Here is a 12,379-nt window from a genome sequence, read left to right on the forward strand (position 1 = left end):
ATAAAATCACTTGCTCAATTTAGAAAACTTTAAAGATAGTATAAAGAATAAAATGCATCTAGATTCAACTATGATATTCAATACAATTGAAAGACAATAACAATGGGATATACCATTTAATGTTTTTAAAAATCTTAAGACTTGGTTTCCATGTTGACTTTATGCTGATGTGCTGTCTTTTCTGCTTTGAAGTATTTGAATAGAATGTGCTGTTTTAAAAAGATTGCTTGTTTATTAAAAGGAAGGCACTGTGTAAACATTAACGTTTCTTTCCAAAACCTGATCTTATAGAATAGGCTAAAAATAAATTACCTTTTATTTAAAGCAAAAACTGTACTTGACAGTTAATCTGTGCTCTCATTTCTTGGAACTTTACGGAAGTGAGAATTCAATAGAAATAACTGAACGAAATTCAAAAAAAGCATTCTTTCATATTCCAGTGGCATGAAACTTGGAGATAAGTGTTCCAAATTCCAGGCCAGTTGCTCTCAAAGTTTGTCAAATGTCTATGTGAAAGCAGGTCATTTGCACTGAACCACTGCCACCGTATCAGAGTAAAACATATTTCTGGTGGAAATGTAAATGATTGGACCCTGAACTCTTTCATGATATGTTTGGCATTATTGGAAACATGAGGTTATTGTTTGTCTTATGCTAAAAATAAGAACCATGAACACAGGTTGACCTCTGTTTACCACCTGGAATCTGTTCTTCTGTGGGTGAGAAAAGGCCTTCTTAGTTTGAGTTGGAGACTGAACCTCTAGCTCTAATCTGCATAGCAGAGCTGAGTTTGTAAATGGTAAACTAAATATACAGAAAACAGAAACAGATATATTCATAACAGGGCATGTGTAAAGAAAAGGAAACATTACAGATGATTTTTGCTTCAAATCATATATTTTATATTGTGTCTCTGCTGTTAAGTCATTCTAGGTAAATGTTAATTCTTTTCATTAATAGTAAGATATTGAGGACTAAGAATATTATGCATGTCTTTAAGAAATAAGTGCATTCTCTCATAGACATTTAGAAGGGTATTCATTTTTCCCAATCCTCCAAATGCTGTCAACTCAATTTCCATAATCTCTATGGATAACTCTTTTCTGATTTCTTTAAACCTATAGTGCTGACTTGACCATGTTATCTACTTTCCAAAGTTACTCCGTGTGACCACACCATTAATGTTTTATTGTTGCTTGCATACAGCTAGGGCCAAGCCTCTGATCTTCAATGTAGCAGTGTGGATCAACTTTTGGTTTTTCTGTCACTGAGAGGAATGTAGGAGGGTGGTATTTGCCTGAATGCTAAGTAGATGGATCCAGGCTTTCGACACTCCCTTCTCTTTTTCCACTGGGCCAATCAAAGGATAGCTAAATCCACAAATTCAAGTTTACACTTAGGGTGTGTAGAAGGCAATTCTGTAGATTTATATGCTCTCCAAATCATGAAATCTAAACAAACAAAAGTTGTAGTATAAATCTCAATATAATGACTTTGCTCTTTAATGATGTCTCTTATGAATTTAATTCTTAAACGTTTCTGGGTTTGTGCATTTCTGGGCTTGATACCATGTGACTCTTTACTCTCATGATCATTTAGATGCTTGTCTACTATCTTATCTGCTACTCATAACTTTCAGGTAGACATTGAGAGAGATGGGAATGTGCTCAATACGGTCATTTATAAACTTTATTATATTGCACTCATGATTGCATGTGTGATAATCCCACAGGGATAACCAGATTGGTTTTTTTTTTTTTTTTTTGATACCTGGCTTGCTTTTCTGCAGGTATATTAAATAATATGCACCACATTCTCAGAAGGAATGACAATGCTGTGCAGCAGTATGTACAAATGACCTAGTAGAAAATGTACAAATTACTGCACTAGTGTGGAGAAGAAGAGAGTATCCTAGCTGAAAAAATGTGTATTCCACACTGGAATTTTCTTATGTAAATAACCTCTTAAAATCACAATTCTATAATAAGCAGCCATTTGAACTTTTACCAACCATTTAAACTTTGCTGAAGTCCTTATGACTTCATGAATTTTCTTCATATATATTAACAAGATTTTTAGATTAAAAGATAATTAGTAGCCATTGCATCCCTAATATATGTTGATAGATCTAAATTAAAACTCCTTAACCCTTTATGTCCCATCATTCTGCATATAGGACACCCACAAAGACTATATTGAACAATAAATATACCACTTATAGTAACTTGAAATAAATATTAGGTCATTGAAATATCAACATAATTTAGAACCTAAGACTTAATGAATTGAAGTAGATAATTATTATTTGTTCTTCTGAATTATAGGAATCCTGAAACAAGTGAGGAATTAGTAGAAACTCAGAGAAGAGATAAAGAATAAAAAAGGATTACTTCAAATACTCTTTGACCCAGTAGCTGGATTAGAGTTCATCCACCTGAAGTACATGCTAAGCCCTGATTTCAGATGCAGTTAAAGAATTATCAGAGCAGACAAAGAATCTATAGGTAGAACAAAAGCAGCATTGTGCAGAAGATATCTGGAAGCCCCATTGCTGTGGTCCATTTCTGCACTATTACTTTTAATAGCTGAGGTCAGCCTGTGCCCTAGGCACTACATTAAGGTCTAAGCATTCAAGAATCTAAAGACTTAGACTTATTTCTATTTTCACTTTCTTCCGTGGCATAATGCAAATGGTTCTGTAACAAAACTGGTGAAAGTTTAATTGATACATTTGACATGCTTGAATTCCTACCTAGGTGGTTGATGCCTTCAGCTTGAGATTTTGACTTCTGTAAAAATACAGACTCCTCTGGGAGAAAATATGGCTTTCGTTTGGGTGCTTTTGATAATATGCTTTTATATATATGGTGTCACCATGGACATCAAGAGGGCTGAAAGAGGATTCAAGAGTAAAAGAACCCAGAAAGGAGAGCTAAGGGTGAGGGTTGTCCTCTTTAGATTTCCTTGTCAGAAATTTCTTCTTAATTATCCCCTTAACGAGAGGTGATACTATGGAGAAGCATTAGTTTCACTCATCAGGCTCCCCTGAAAAGCTTTTAATTCCTTTTACCAAAAGAAAAATTACAACCTTAGTGTCAAGTCAATAACTGATATGCATGGCTATAAAGCTACCTTATATGACAAGGGTAAATCTTTCAGGTAAAACCTGCTTCCCATTCAAGATGGGGTTACAGCTGCAATAACATTTACAGAATTTACGAGTTGAACTCCGGAAGAAAAAGACTTCTCAAGGGAGGAATTTCGGCCTAACCTAAATGTCCAGAACCCAGTGGGGACTGTGACTTTATGTGTTAGTTGCTGTAAGGTTCAAAGATGATAAAAGGGACAAGTGAGTTTGAGTCATTCGAGTGAAAATGTTTGTGGTCAGTGTTGAGGGGGACGGAATTTACAGAAATGGGAACCGCTTACTTTTTAAATATCTCTTAAGCATATCAGATCAATCAGTCAAGCATATTTATTATCATCATCTAATTTTATTAGCACAAATTACCCCAAAATTTATCTGTACTATGATTATGTGACAGTAACATAGGTGAACATGAGAAACCCAAGGGAGATCCTTATGTGAAATTGAATATGAGCAACCCATATCTTCACATCACTGACAAACTTTCAGTGCTTCCTGTGGAGGTGCGTGGTTCAGCTCCAGCCACATGGCTGGTGCTAGAGACTTGGTGAATCCTTAAGGAATCAAAGAGTGACTGGATTTCTAGCTTGCAAAAATTGTACCAAAATATCAGTGGCTTTGTCTTAAGTGGGTTTAAATCGTGCTGCCTTAGCATCCACTTGTAGGACTGAGGTCAACTGTTTGAAACTTGATTTTTCTTCATCACCTTTGACCTAGTCAAAACATCTCCTCCTGGGTAATTGTGATAGAATCCACTTGTTTCTTATCCCCATAACATGCACAGTGCACTCCACAGCTGATAAAAATAATTAAATCTAATGGTCAACACCAGAGTTCTATAAATAAGTTCTCCCTTTCTCTTGTGTTTTTGTAAACTAGGCAATCCCCAATCCCCACAGGAAAACCCAAGAGAGCCAATCCACAGATCTTTATAAAGGAGAAGTCCTTAGATCCTCTGTCTCCTTGACCTTCCCTCTGAACTCCCTGCAGCCAGCTGCCCAACTGCCCATCAGCTCCCCTAACTTCTCTGGGATCTGTAAGTAACAAGTTTCTGCTATTTTATGCATTTGTGTTTCACCTCCTGCTGTGTCTCACTTGACCCACACACCCAAACTGAACCGACCCCCACTCTCATTAGGGCACTCCTGGCAGTGGCTGTCTTGGCTTATGGCCACTCAAGAGCAACCTGAAGACTGGGGTAAAATGGAATCACAACACAAAAATAGAGGAATCTCTCAAAGAGCGTGGCTTGGTGATTCAAGGGGAGGCAAGAGAATTAACAAAGGAGAGGGAGTTTTCAGTGTAGACATTCATTTCAAGAGAGAAAGATTCCCATACATTCTTTTATCTTTAGACCATCTGTATTTACAATTATTTAAATTTTTTAAGATTTATTTATTTAGTTGGAAGGTGGAGTTAGAGGGAGAGAGGGAGAGGTGTTCCATTAGCTGGTTCATTCCCCAAATGGCTACAAGCGCTGGAGCTGGGCTGATCCAAAGTCAGGAACTTCTTACAGGTCTCCCACATGGGTGCAGAGGCCCAAAGATTTGGGCCATCCTGTACTGCTTTCCCTGGGCCGTAGCAGAGATCTGGATTGGAAATGGATGACCTGGGACATCTACCAGCACCACATGGGATGGTGGCACTGCAGGCTGCAGGTGGCTTTACTTGCTATACCACAGTGCTGGCCCATTACTCTTCAGACTAATACATCTTCCATATACCTACAATAAACCACAATACATGCTAAGCATCTCCAATGGAAAATAAATACAAAGTAGCTCTGTCTTCAAAGTTTACATTTGCTTGGGAGTAATTGTCATGTGTGGGGAGCAACTGGGAGCAACTCAGACTAGACTAAGTTACTGGAATTAAGACTTATTCTATGCATCTGCTCTCCCACAATATGGCGCTGGGAGAGGAGGAAACAGCTTCTACACAGCTGCCTCCAGTTCAACCAATAAACAGCAGGACCTGCTCCTGATTGGAGGAGAGCAGCGTACTCGGCGTGTGGGTAGCAGAGTTGGGATTGGTGGAAGAGGACTATAAAGGAGGAGAGAGACAACATGCACCAGGAACATCTAAGGGGAACATCTATCTGAAGGAACACCTGAGCAGCCCCCGAGAGAGCCTGCCGGCGGTGTGCCGCTCCCCCGCGGAAGTGGGGAAAGTGGCAGTGGGAACCGCCCTTCCACGGAGGTGGAAGGGACGGTAGCCAACCCGGGAAGAACCAGCAGCAAACCCGGGGAGGGCCGAGCAGACAAAAGAGCAGCGCAGGGTCCTGTGTCGTTCCTCCACGAAGACGGGGAGCGACAGTCATGGAAGCAAATAGTTATTTAGGACATCAGTTCCTTTTAGAGAGTGGCAGAATACATTTAAAAGTATAATATTTAATATTATTTGATAATCCCATAACTGGGTGAGTACACTGCTTATTCTAAATTTCTTCCTGGTACTGTAATCTTATAATCCATGATCAATATGCACCATGAACCAAAAGATCATTGGGAATTAAATGTGCTTATTAACATACATGTGGTTATGTGCACTGAGTTGTCAGAATTCTTTCAAACTGACAAAATTCGATATAATTTTTGCCATGCAATGTGCTGCATTCTTCATTTTTTTTAGTGATTTTAAAATGCTGCTGGGATCCAGACTTCATATCCTCACAGAAAAGATGATGTACTTTTCCAAACTGAGTGGCATAACTTTCTTTTTCCTATGGGGGACCCAAAATGAATTTTTGAATGTCAGTGTGGCATTTAACATTTGAGAACCACATCTGATGAGTCTATTAGACCTTTACAAGTCCACTTCCTAGGGCCTTTTTCAGAGGAAAGTGACAGACATTTTGCACTAGGCAAGGAGGAAGCATGAACTCTCACAGAGGAGGGAGTGCTTAAATTACAGGCCTTAAATAAGAAGGGATGGGGAGAGAAAGGCAGTGAAAAAGGCTTATCCTGTTAGTAACCCCATGCCAACAAAGGCAAGGTGTGTTGGAGTTGATGGTGGAAGCCCCATGCAAATTAACAAGATGGGAGAAATTGGAACTTTTACTTGTGGGTGGCTTGATCTGGAAGCCTGCTTTCCTTATTCTTCACACACAATTTCCTGAAGTAAAAGGATTAGGAAAAGTACACCACATTCCTTCAGTCTGCTTTCATGCAAATTTATAGCATGACTGTTTATTTATAGAGAAATAACAAAAGCCTTTGCAAGCACCATTCTTCCTAAATAACATTTCCCCAACTATTATTGAAAAAAGTACTGAATAGACTTTTTAAAAAGAATTTCGTTTTGTTCTTTCCTATGGAAACAATCATTTACACCTGTCATGAGGGTTCAACAAGATATAAATGGAACAAAGAAGGAGGGACCAGAACTTAAATAAAATGGAGGTGGAAAAGATGCTGCAGGTGCTGACCTAACTACAGGTGTGGAGGGTGGTATATATTTTGTGTAAGTGAAAAACACAGTACATCAGAATTATTCTCTGGCTATTGTCCTCTGAAAATATTAACCGCAAGTTCAGAAGGAAACGCTGATGTATAGTACTCTGATTTGTAACCCAATGTGCACAATATTAAATGTGCAGGAAGATGGGGTGGGGCATTAATCGTGTTATTAGGGGCTCAAGCTATAATGATTTTCCTGCACAGGATTAAGCATTTGTGACTTTAATTGGCAAAATTATGGTAAAGGAGAAATTCAAGCCGGTCACCAGAACAGGAAATTAGAAGCAGGGACAAAAGACCAGTTAAAGAGTTACACACACACACACACATACGATTTAAATAATAAGATCCTTAAAATTCAAGAGGTGTCAGAAGAAGAAATGTGACTAAGTTCCAAACGAGGCATATAGACAGATTTATGTAATGGACTAGGGGCAGAGAGAGGTTTGTTTTTAGCTATTATAGCCAGTGCCATTTGAACTCTGTTTTCCCTGTAACCTGTAATTATAACATAATACCAAATACTGCTTTATAAGTCTGAAGATGGTCTATGGATGCCCAGAAGAAGTGACCATCTCTATCTGCAATTCAGGAGTGATATTTGTGTTTCTGAAATTAGGAGATGTATTTAGAACAAAAGAACACAGAGTTGAGATGTGTAGCTTTGAGTAGGAGGAAATGTTTGAAGCTTGATCTACAACTCACTCTAGCAGGATGCAAGGGAAGCAAGAAGAAGGAATTATATAAAATTCATGCTAAGGAGTATAGGATCCTATAAGTACTGGAAATCTAAAAACATCTTTAACCTGAGAACAGTCAGAATCAGATTAACTTGAAGGAAAATAATTTCAGTCACAATATTTGAGTACTCCATAATATAGTGTGATACTGGAAAAGTTTATTGACTTATACAACATATACAAAGGGACTTTGGAAAGTTTGTAAAAAAGAGGAATTAAAGGAAATTTATTTTAGTACAAAAATTTTTGAAATCTAGCCTTTTAAAAAATATTTGAGAGGTAGTTAGACAGTGAGAGGGAGAGACAGAGAAAGGTCTTCCTTCCATTGGTGCACTCCCCAAATGGCCACAATGGCCAGAGCTGTGCCGATCCAAAGCCAGGAGGCAGGTGCTTCTTCCTGGTCTCCCATGCGGGTGCAGGGGTGTAAGCACTTGGGCCATCTTCTACTGCTTTTCCAGGCCACTGCAGAGAGCTGGCTTAGAAGAGGAGCAGCTGGGACTAGACCCAGCACCCATACGGGATGCCGGCGCCGCAGGCAGAGGATTAACCTGTGCCATTGCACCGGCCCCGGAAATCTACCCTTAACGTTTACATTGTTACACATTTTCAATGAGCTTCCTGAAGACTTCTTCTATTCATGGATTTCAAACTTTTGCACTAATCTTTTTTTTTAACTTTTTAACTTTTATTTAATAAATATAAATTTCCAAAGTACAGCTTATGGATTACAATGGCTTCCCCACCATAACGTCCCTCCCACCCACAACCCTCCCCTTTCCCACTCCCTCTCTCCTTCCATTCACATCAAGATTCATTTTCAATTCTCTTTATATACAGAAGATCAGTTTAGCATACATTAAGTAAAGATTTCAACAGTTTGCTCCCACACAGAAACATAAAGTGAAAAATACTGTTTGAGTACTAGTTATAGCATTAAATCTCAATGTACAGCACACTAAGGACAAGGATCCTACATGAGGAGTATGTGCACAGTGACTCCTGTTGTCTTAACAAATTGACACTCTTGTTTATGGCATCAGTAATCACCCTAGACTCTTGTTATGAGTTGCCAAGGCTATGGAAGCACCCTGAGTAATGAATTTTCCATGAATTTTCAGAAGTGCCTTCATGGATTACAAGAAAGGAAAACATTTTCTGGAAAATCCAATGATAAACGAAGGCATAGAGATGGGGTCAATGGATGAGAAGCTTAGTTTGGTAAGAAGGGCAGGTCATTCTGGGAAAGGATGGAGACCAAAGAAAAGGTTATGAGAATTATAATGAAAGCAACATTTGCTTCTTGTTGGTTTCTATTTAGTATTCATTTCAGCCCAAGAACTATGTAATGCTCCCAAAGGTGGTTCTGACTTATTCGGACAGTTACTTCATGAGATAAAAATCGTGTTCTCTGATTTTTGGGTATGAAAACCAACCCACAGAACTTAAGTAAGGATCAGGAATAGTATTCAATGAAAGATTTACTTGATTTCTAATCTGATGTTAGTAGGAACTAAATTGGAAATATAATTTTGTTGCAGAAGTAGAGTCAACTCTTATAAATGGGATAAGCCACATAACAGCCATTATCACTAAAGCGGGAGATGTTAACCATACCATTTTAAAGAGACTTCTGTTACAAGGGTTAACTTGACACTCAGGTGAGAGAATAAAATGAACATTACTTGCTAAGCCACTTCTGCAGACTGAGACTTCAGATCTGAATACTGGTCTTCTTAGAAAACATATTCTTCTAGGTACCAAAAGCACACTCTACAAGAATGCTCAGAAGACTTAGTTTCATTTGCTTGTTTAGATATAAGCACAGACCAGCGTTAAGACTGAGGCAAGATTATGCAATAAAGGGGCCAGTGTTTAGCACAACAGTTAAATTGCTAGTTGGGACACCTGCAGCCTATGTAAGCATGTGTTGCTCCCCCTCTTCGTGGAGGAACGACACAGGACCCTGCGTTGTTCTTTTGTCTGCTCGGCCCTCCCCGGGTTTGCTGCTGGTTCTTCCCGGGTTGGCTACCGTCCCTTCCACCTCCGTGGAAGGGCGGTTCCCACTGCCACTTTCCCCACTTCCGCGGGGGAGCGGCACACCGCCGGCAGGCTCTCTCGGGGGCTGCTCAGGTGTTCCTTCAGATAGATGTTCCTGGTGCATGTTGTCTCTCTCCTCCTTTATAGTCCTCTTCCACCAATCCCAACTCTGCTACCCACACGCCGAGTACGCTGCTCTCCTCCAATCAGGAGCAGGTCCTGCTGTTTATTGGTTGAACTGGAGGCAGCTGTGTAGAAGCTGTTTCCTCCTCTCCCAGCGCCATATTGTGGGAGAGCAGATGCATAGAATAAGTCTTAATTCCAGTAACTTAGTCTAGTCCGAGTTGCTCCCAGTTGCTCCCCACAAGCATGCCTGAGATTGAGTCCAGCTTTGCTTCTGATCCAGCTTCCATATATAATGCACTCCCTATAAGACAGCAGGTTATGGCCTAAGTGGTTGGGTCCCTGCAACCCATATGGGAGACCTTGATCGTATTTCTAGCTCCCAGATTCAGCCTTGCCCAGCCTTGGCAGCTGTGGACATTAGAAAACATGGAAAGAGAGTAGAGATGGCAAATTTCTTGGTTTGTATCCCTACCCTTCAAATAAGTGTAATTCATTGATTCATTCATTTTTTAATATAGAAAAGGGAAAAAATTAGGAATTTGCCTCACTGTTAAGATTGAATGATAAAATCCATTCTCTTACTGAATTATGTGTTCATGCCAATATCTGCATTAAGTTGTAAACAACCATATTATCTATCCTCTGCCACTAGCACAATGTCTGACATCACAGTCATTAAATAAATATTTGTTGTGTGAATTAATTATTCTACTCTATATGTCTCAATTTGTGGATGAGAACACTGAAGTCCAGAATTTAAGTAACAGATAGTGGAAGACCTGTGGTTACTACTGCAACTACTGGGCATACAATGATGTCAAGGTCTCAGAAATAACAGGCTGACTCTATAATATAATAAAGTAATTTATGGCATTCATGTATTTTTTTTTGCTGCTGATAGTTTATAGAGAAGTTTCAAGGCTTAACCATGAGCAACTGATAATTCGTTCAGACTATGCATTAAAAAATATAAGAGAAGGCAGCACAGTGGCTTAGTAAATAAGACACATCAGATAGCAATATTTGCATTAGCCAAATCATTAAGAACTGTGTCAAATTTGCCAGATCCCTTTCTATAACAGTGCCAGAGGGCTAGCTTCCTTTACTGTCTTCATTATTGAGAGAGATCCCAGACAACATAGAAGTGGAATATCTGAGCTCAAATTTGCATGTTCTCAACATTTAGGAAGTTTTCTCCAAAGTATCATAGGGGTAGGATTTGAAGTTACTTCTAAGATTTGTACCTGGAAATCTACAAGAAATGAAACTCCCTGGCCCTTACTCTAAATGGTCAGGATTGAGGAGTCACTGCAAGGGTAGATACAAAATTCAGTCTGTTCACCAGGCTCTGGGTGAAGTGGTTTGCACCTGTTAATGAGTTAACAGGTTCGAAATTTTTTCAGAACCCAGCCTGTCTCTATCCCTAATTCACCACTATTCATAGCAGACATTATACTGATAACCATATGTGCACTTACCTCTAAATAATAGTCCTTGCTGTTATAAAAATGGAGGATGTATGGAAAAAATAAATGCCTTAGATGAAAATATGTGAATAAGTGATTTCATGTAAAATGAGAAATATATTAAGTTGTAAAATTACTGTGGGAAGGAAAGATTTTAAAAAGTGGATACTAAGAGACCAAATGCTTACAGTTCAGCCACAGATCAAATTTAGAGCAAAAAATAATTGAATACATCCACAGATAGTCATATATTGAGGTTTACCCCAGATTGATGTTTTTAGTTTTCAGACAGGATGCACTTTGCAGCTAAGAAAGGCCACAGAGACGATAAATTAGATTTGTGAAGGCATATCCAACTGAATTGATAGCTGGAACTTGTAGATATAAGGCTATACATTCCCTAATGCACTTAATCCTGATATTTCCATAATGTTAACCTAAATGATAAGAGAAAAACATTTCCACTTTTAGACTGCCTGCCCACTTACATTTTTAAGAACCACATAACCATCAAAAATCATTCCATACATGTTTTCAAAGCAAGTATATATAAATTGACACTGGTAACAAATTTGAATTAAAGGTTGTTATTTTCACTTGTAAGATGAAATCTGGGAAGAAATAAAAATCATGAGGTGAAAAATGTTCAGAGACCTATTTGAATTATGCCATTTCAACTGTTTCCTCCAGTGCTAACTAGAACTTCATTCACTATGCCAAATATACTGTAGATACACCTGTTCTTCAAATACTAGGGATCCCGTATAGAATCACATAGTGCATCTTGTAGGGAAAAGGAGCTGCCTTTCTAAAGTAACCCAAAGAAAACTTTTTTATACCCATAGCCTTATGGGTATAAAATATTTATACAGGAAATTCAAATGAGTCTATTTTAATGTCAGGTGACACGACACTAATTTATTCTTCTCTAGTCTTAACCCCTTCATAACTTCATAAGGAAAAACAAAAACACATTTCTGCTTTCTTGCCTGAATGCCATTTATTGTATTTTAAAATCCATTTTTCTAGTGTATTAAGGAGTGTGTGAAAAAAGACCACATGAAACTACTTCTGCATTTTCTGTTGACATGCTACTAAAATTAGCAACTTTTTAAAATTTATTTTATTGGGGCTAGTACTGTGAAATAGCAGGTAAAGCCACTGCCTGCAGTGCCCACATCGCATGTGGGAGCTGGTTCGAGTCCCGGCTGCTTCACTTCCGATCCAGCTCTCTGCTATGGCCTGGGAAAGCAGTAGAAGATGGTCCAAGTCTTGGCCCCCTGCATCCACATAGGAGACCCAGAAGAAGCTTCTGGCTTCAAATCAGCCCAGCTCCAGCTATTGTGACCATCTGGGGAGTGAACCAGCAGATGAAAGACCTGTTTCTCCTTCTCTCGGTACCTC

At 38.9% G+C, this 12,379-nt stretch overlaps 1 long non-coding RNA gene across 2 annotated transcripts in view; it reads left to right on the forward strand.

The window, feature by feature from the left end:
* Positions 1-4,015: 4,015 nt before the first annotated feature.
* The window catches only part of LOC127483442 (uncharacterized), a 102,875-nt gene continuing 94,511 nt past the window's right edge, over positions 4,016-12,379 (forward strand). For both annotated transcript variants that reach the window (XR_016213120.1, XR_007909666.3), the window contains exon 1: positions 4,016-4,184. This is a non-coding gene — a long non-coding RNA (uncharacterized LOC127483442). The remainder of the gene's footprint in view (positions 4,185-12,379) is intronic.

The sequence above is a fragment of the Oryctolagus cuniculus genome, chromosome 1 (assembly GCF_051225735.1).
Source record: "Oryctolagus cuniculus isolate XC-2025 breed Fujian yellow rabbit chromosome 1, ASM5122573v1, whole genome shotgun sequence".
Lineage (NCBI taxonomy): Eukaryota > Metazoa > Chordata > Mammalia > Lagomorpha > Leporidae > Oryctolagus > Oryctolagus cuniculus.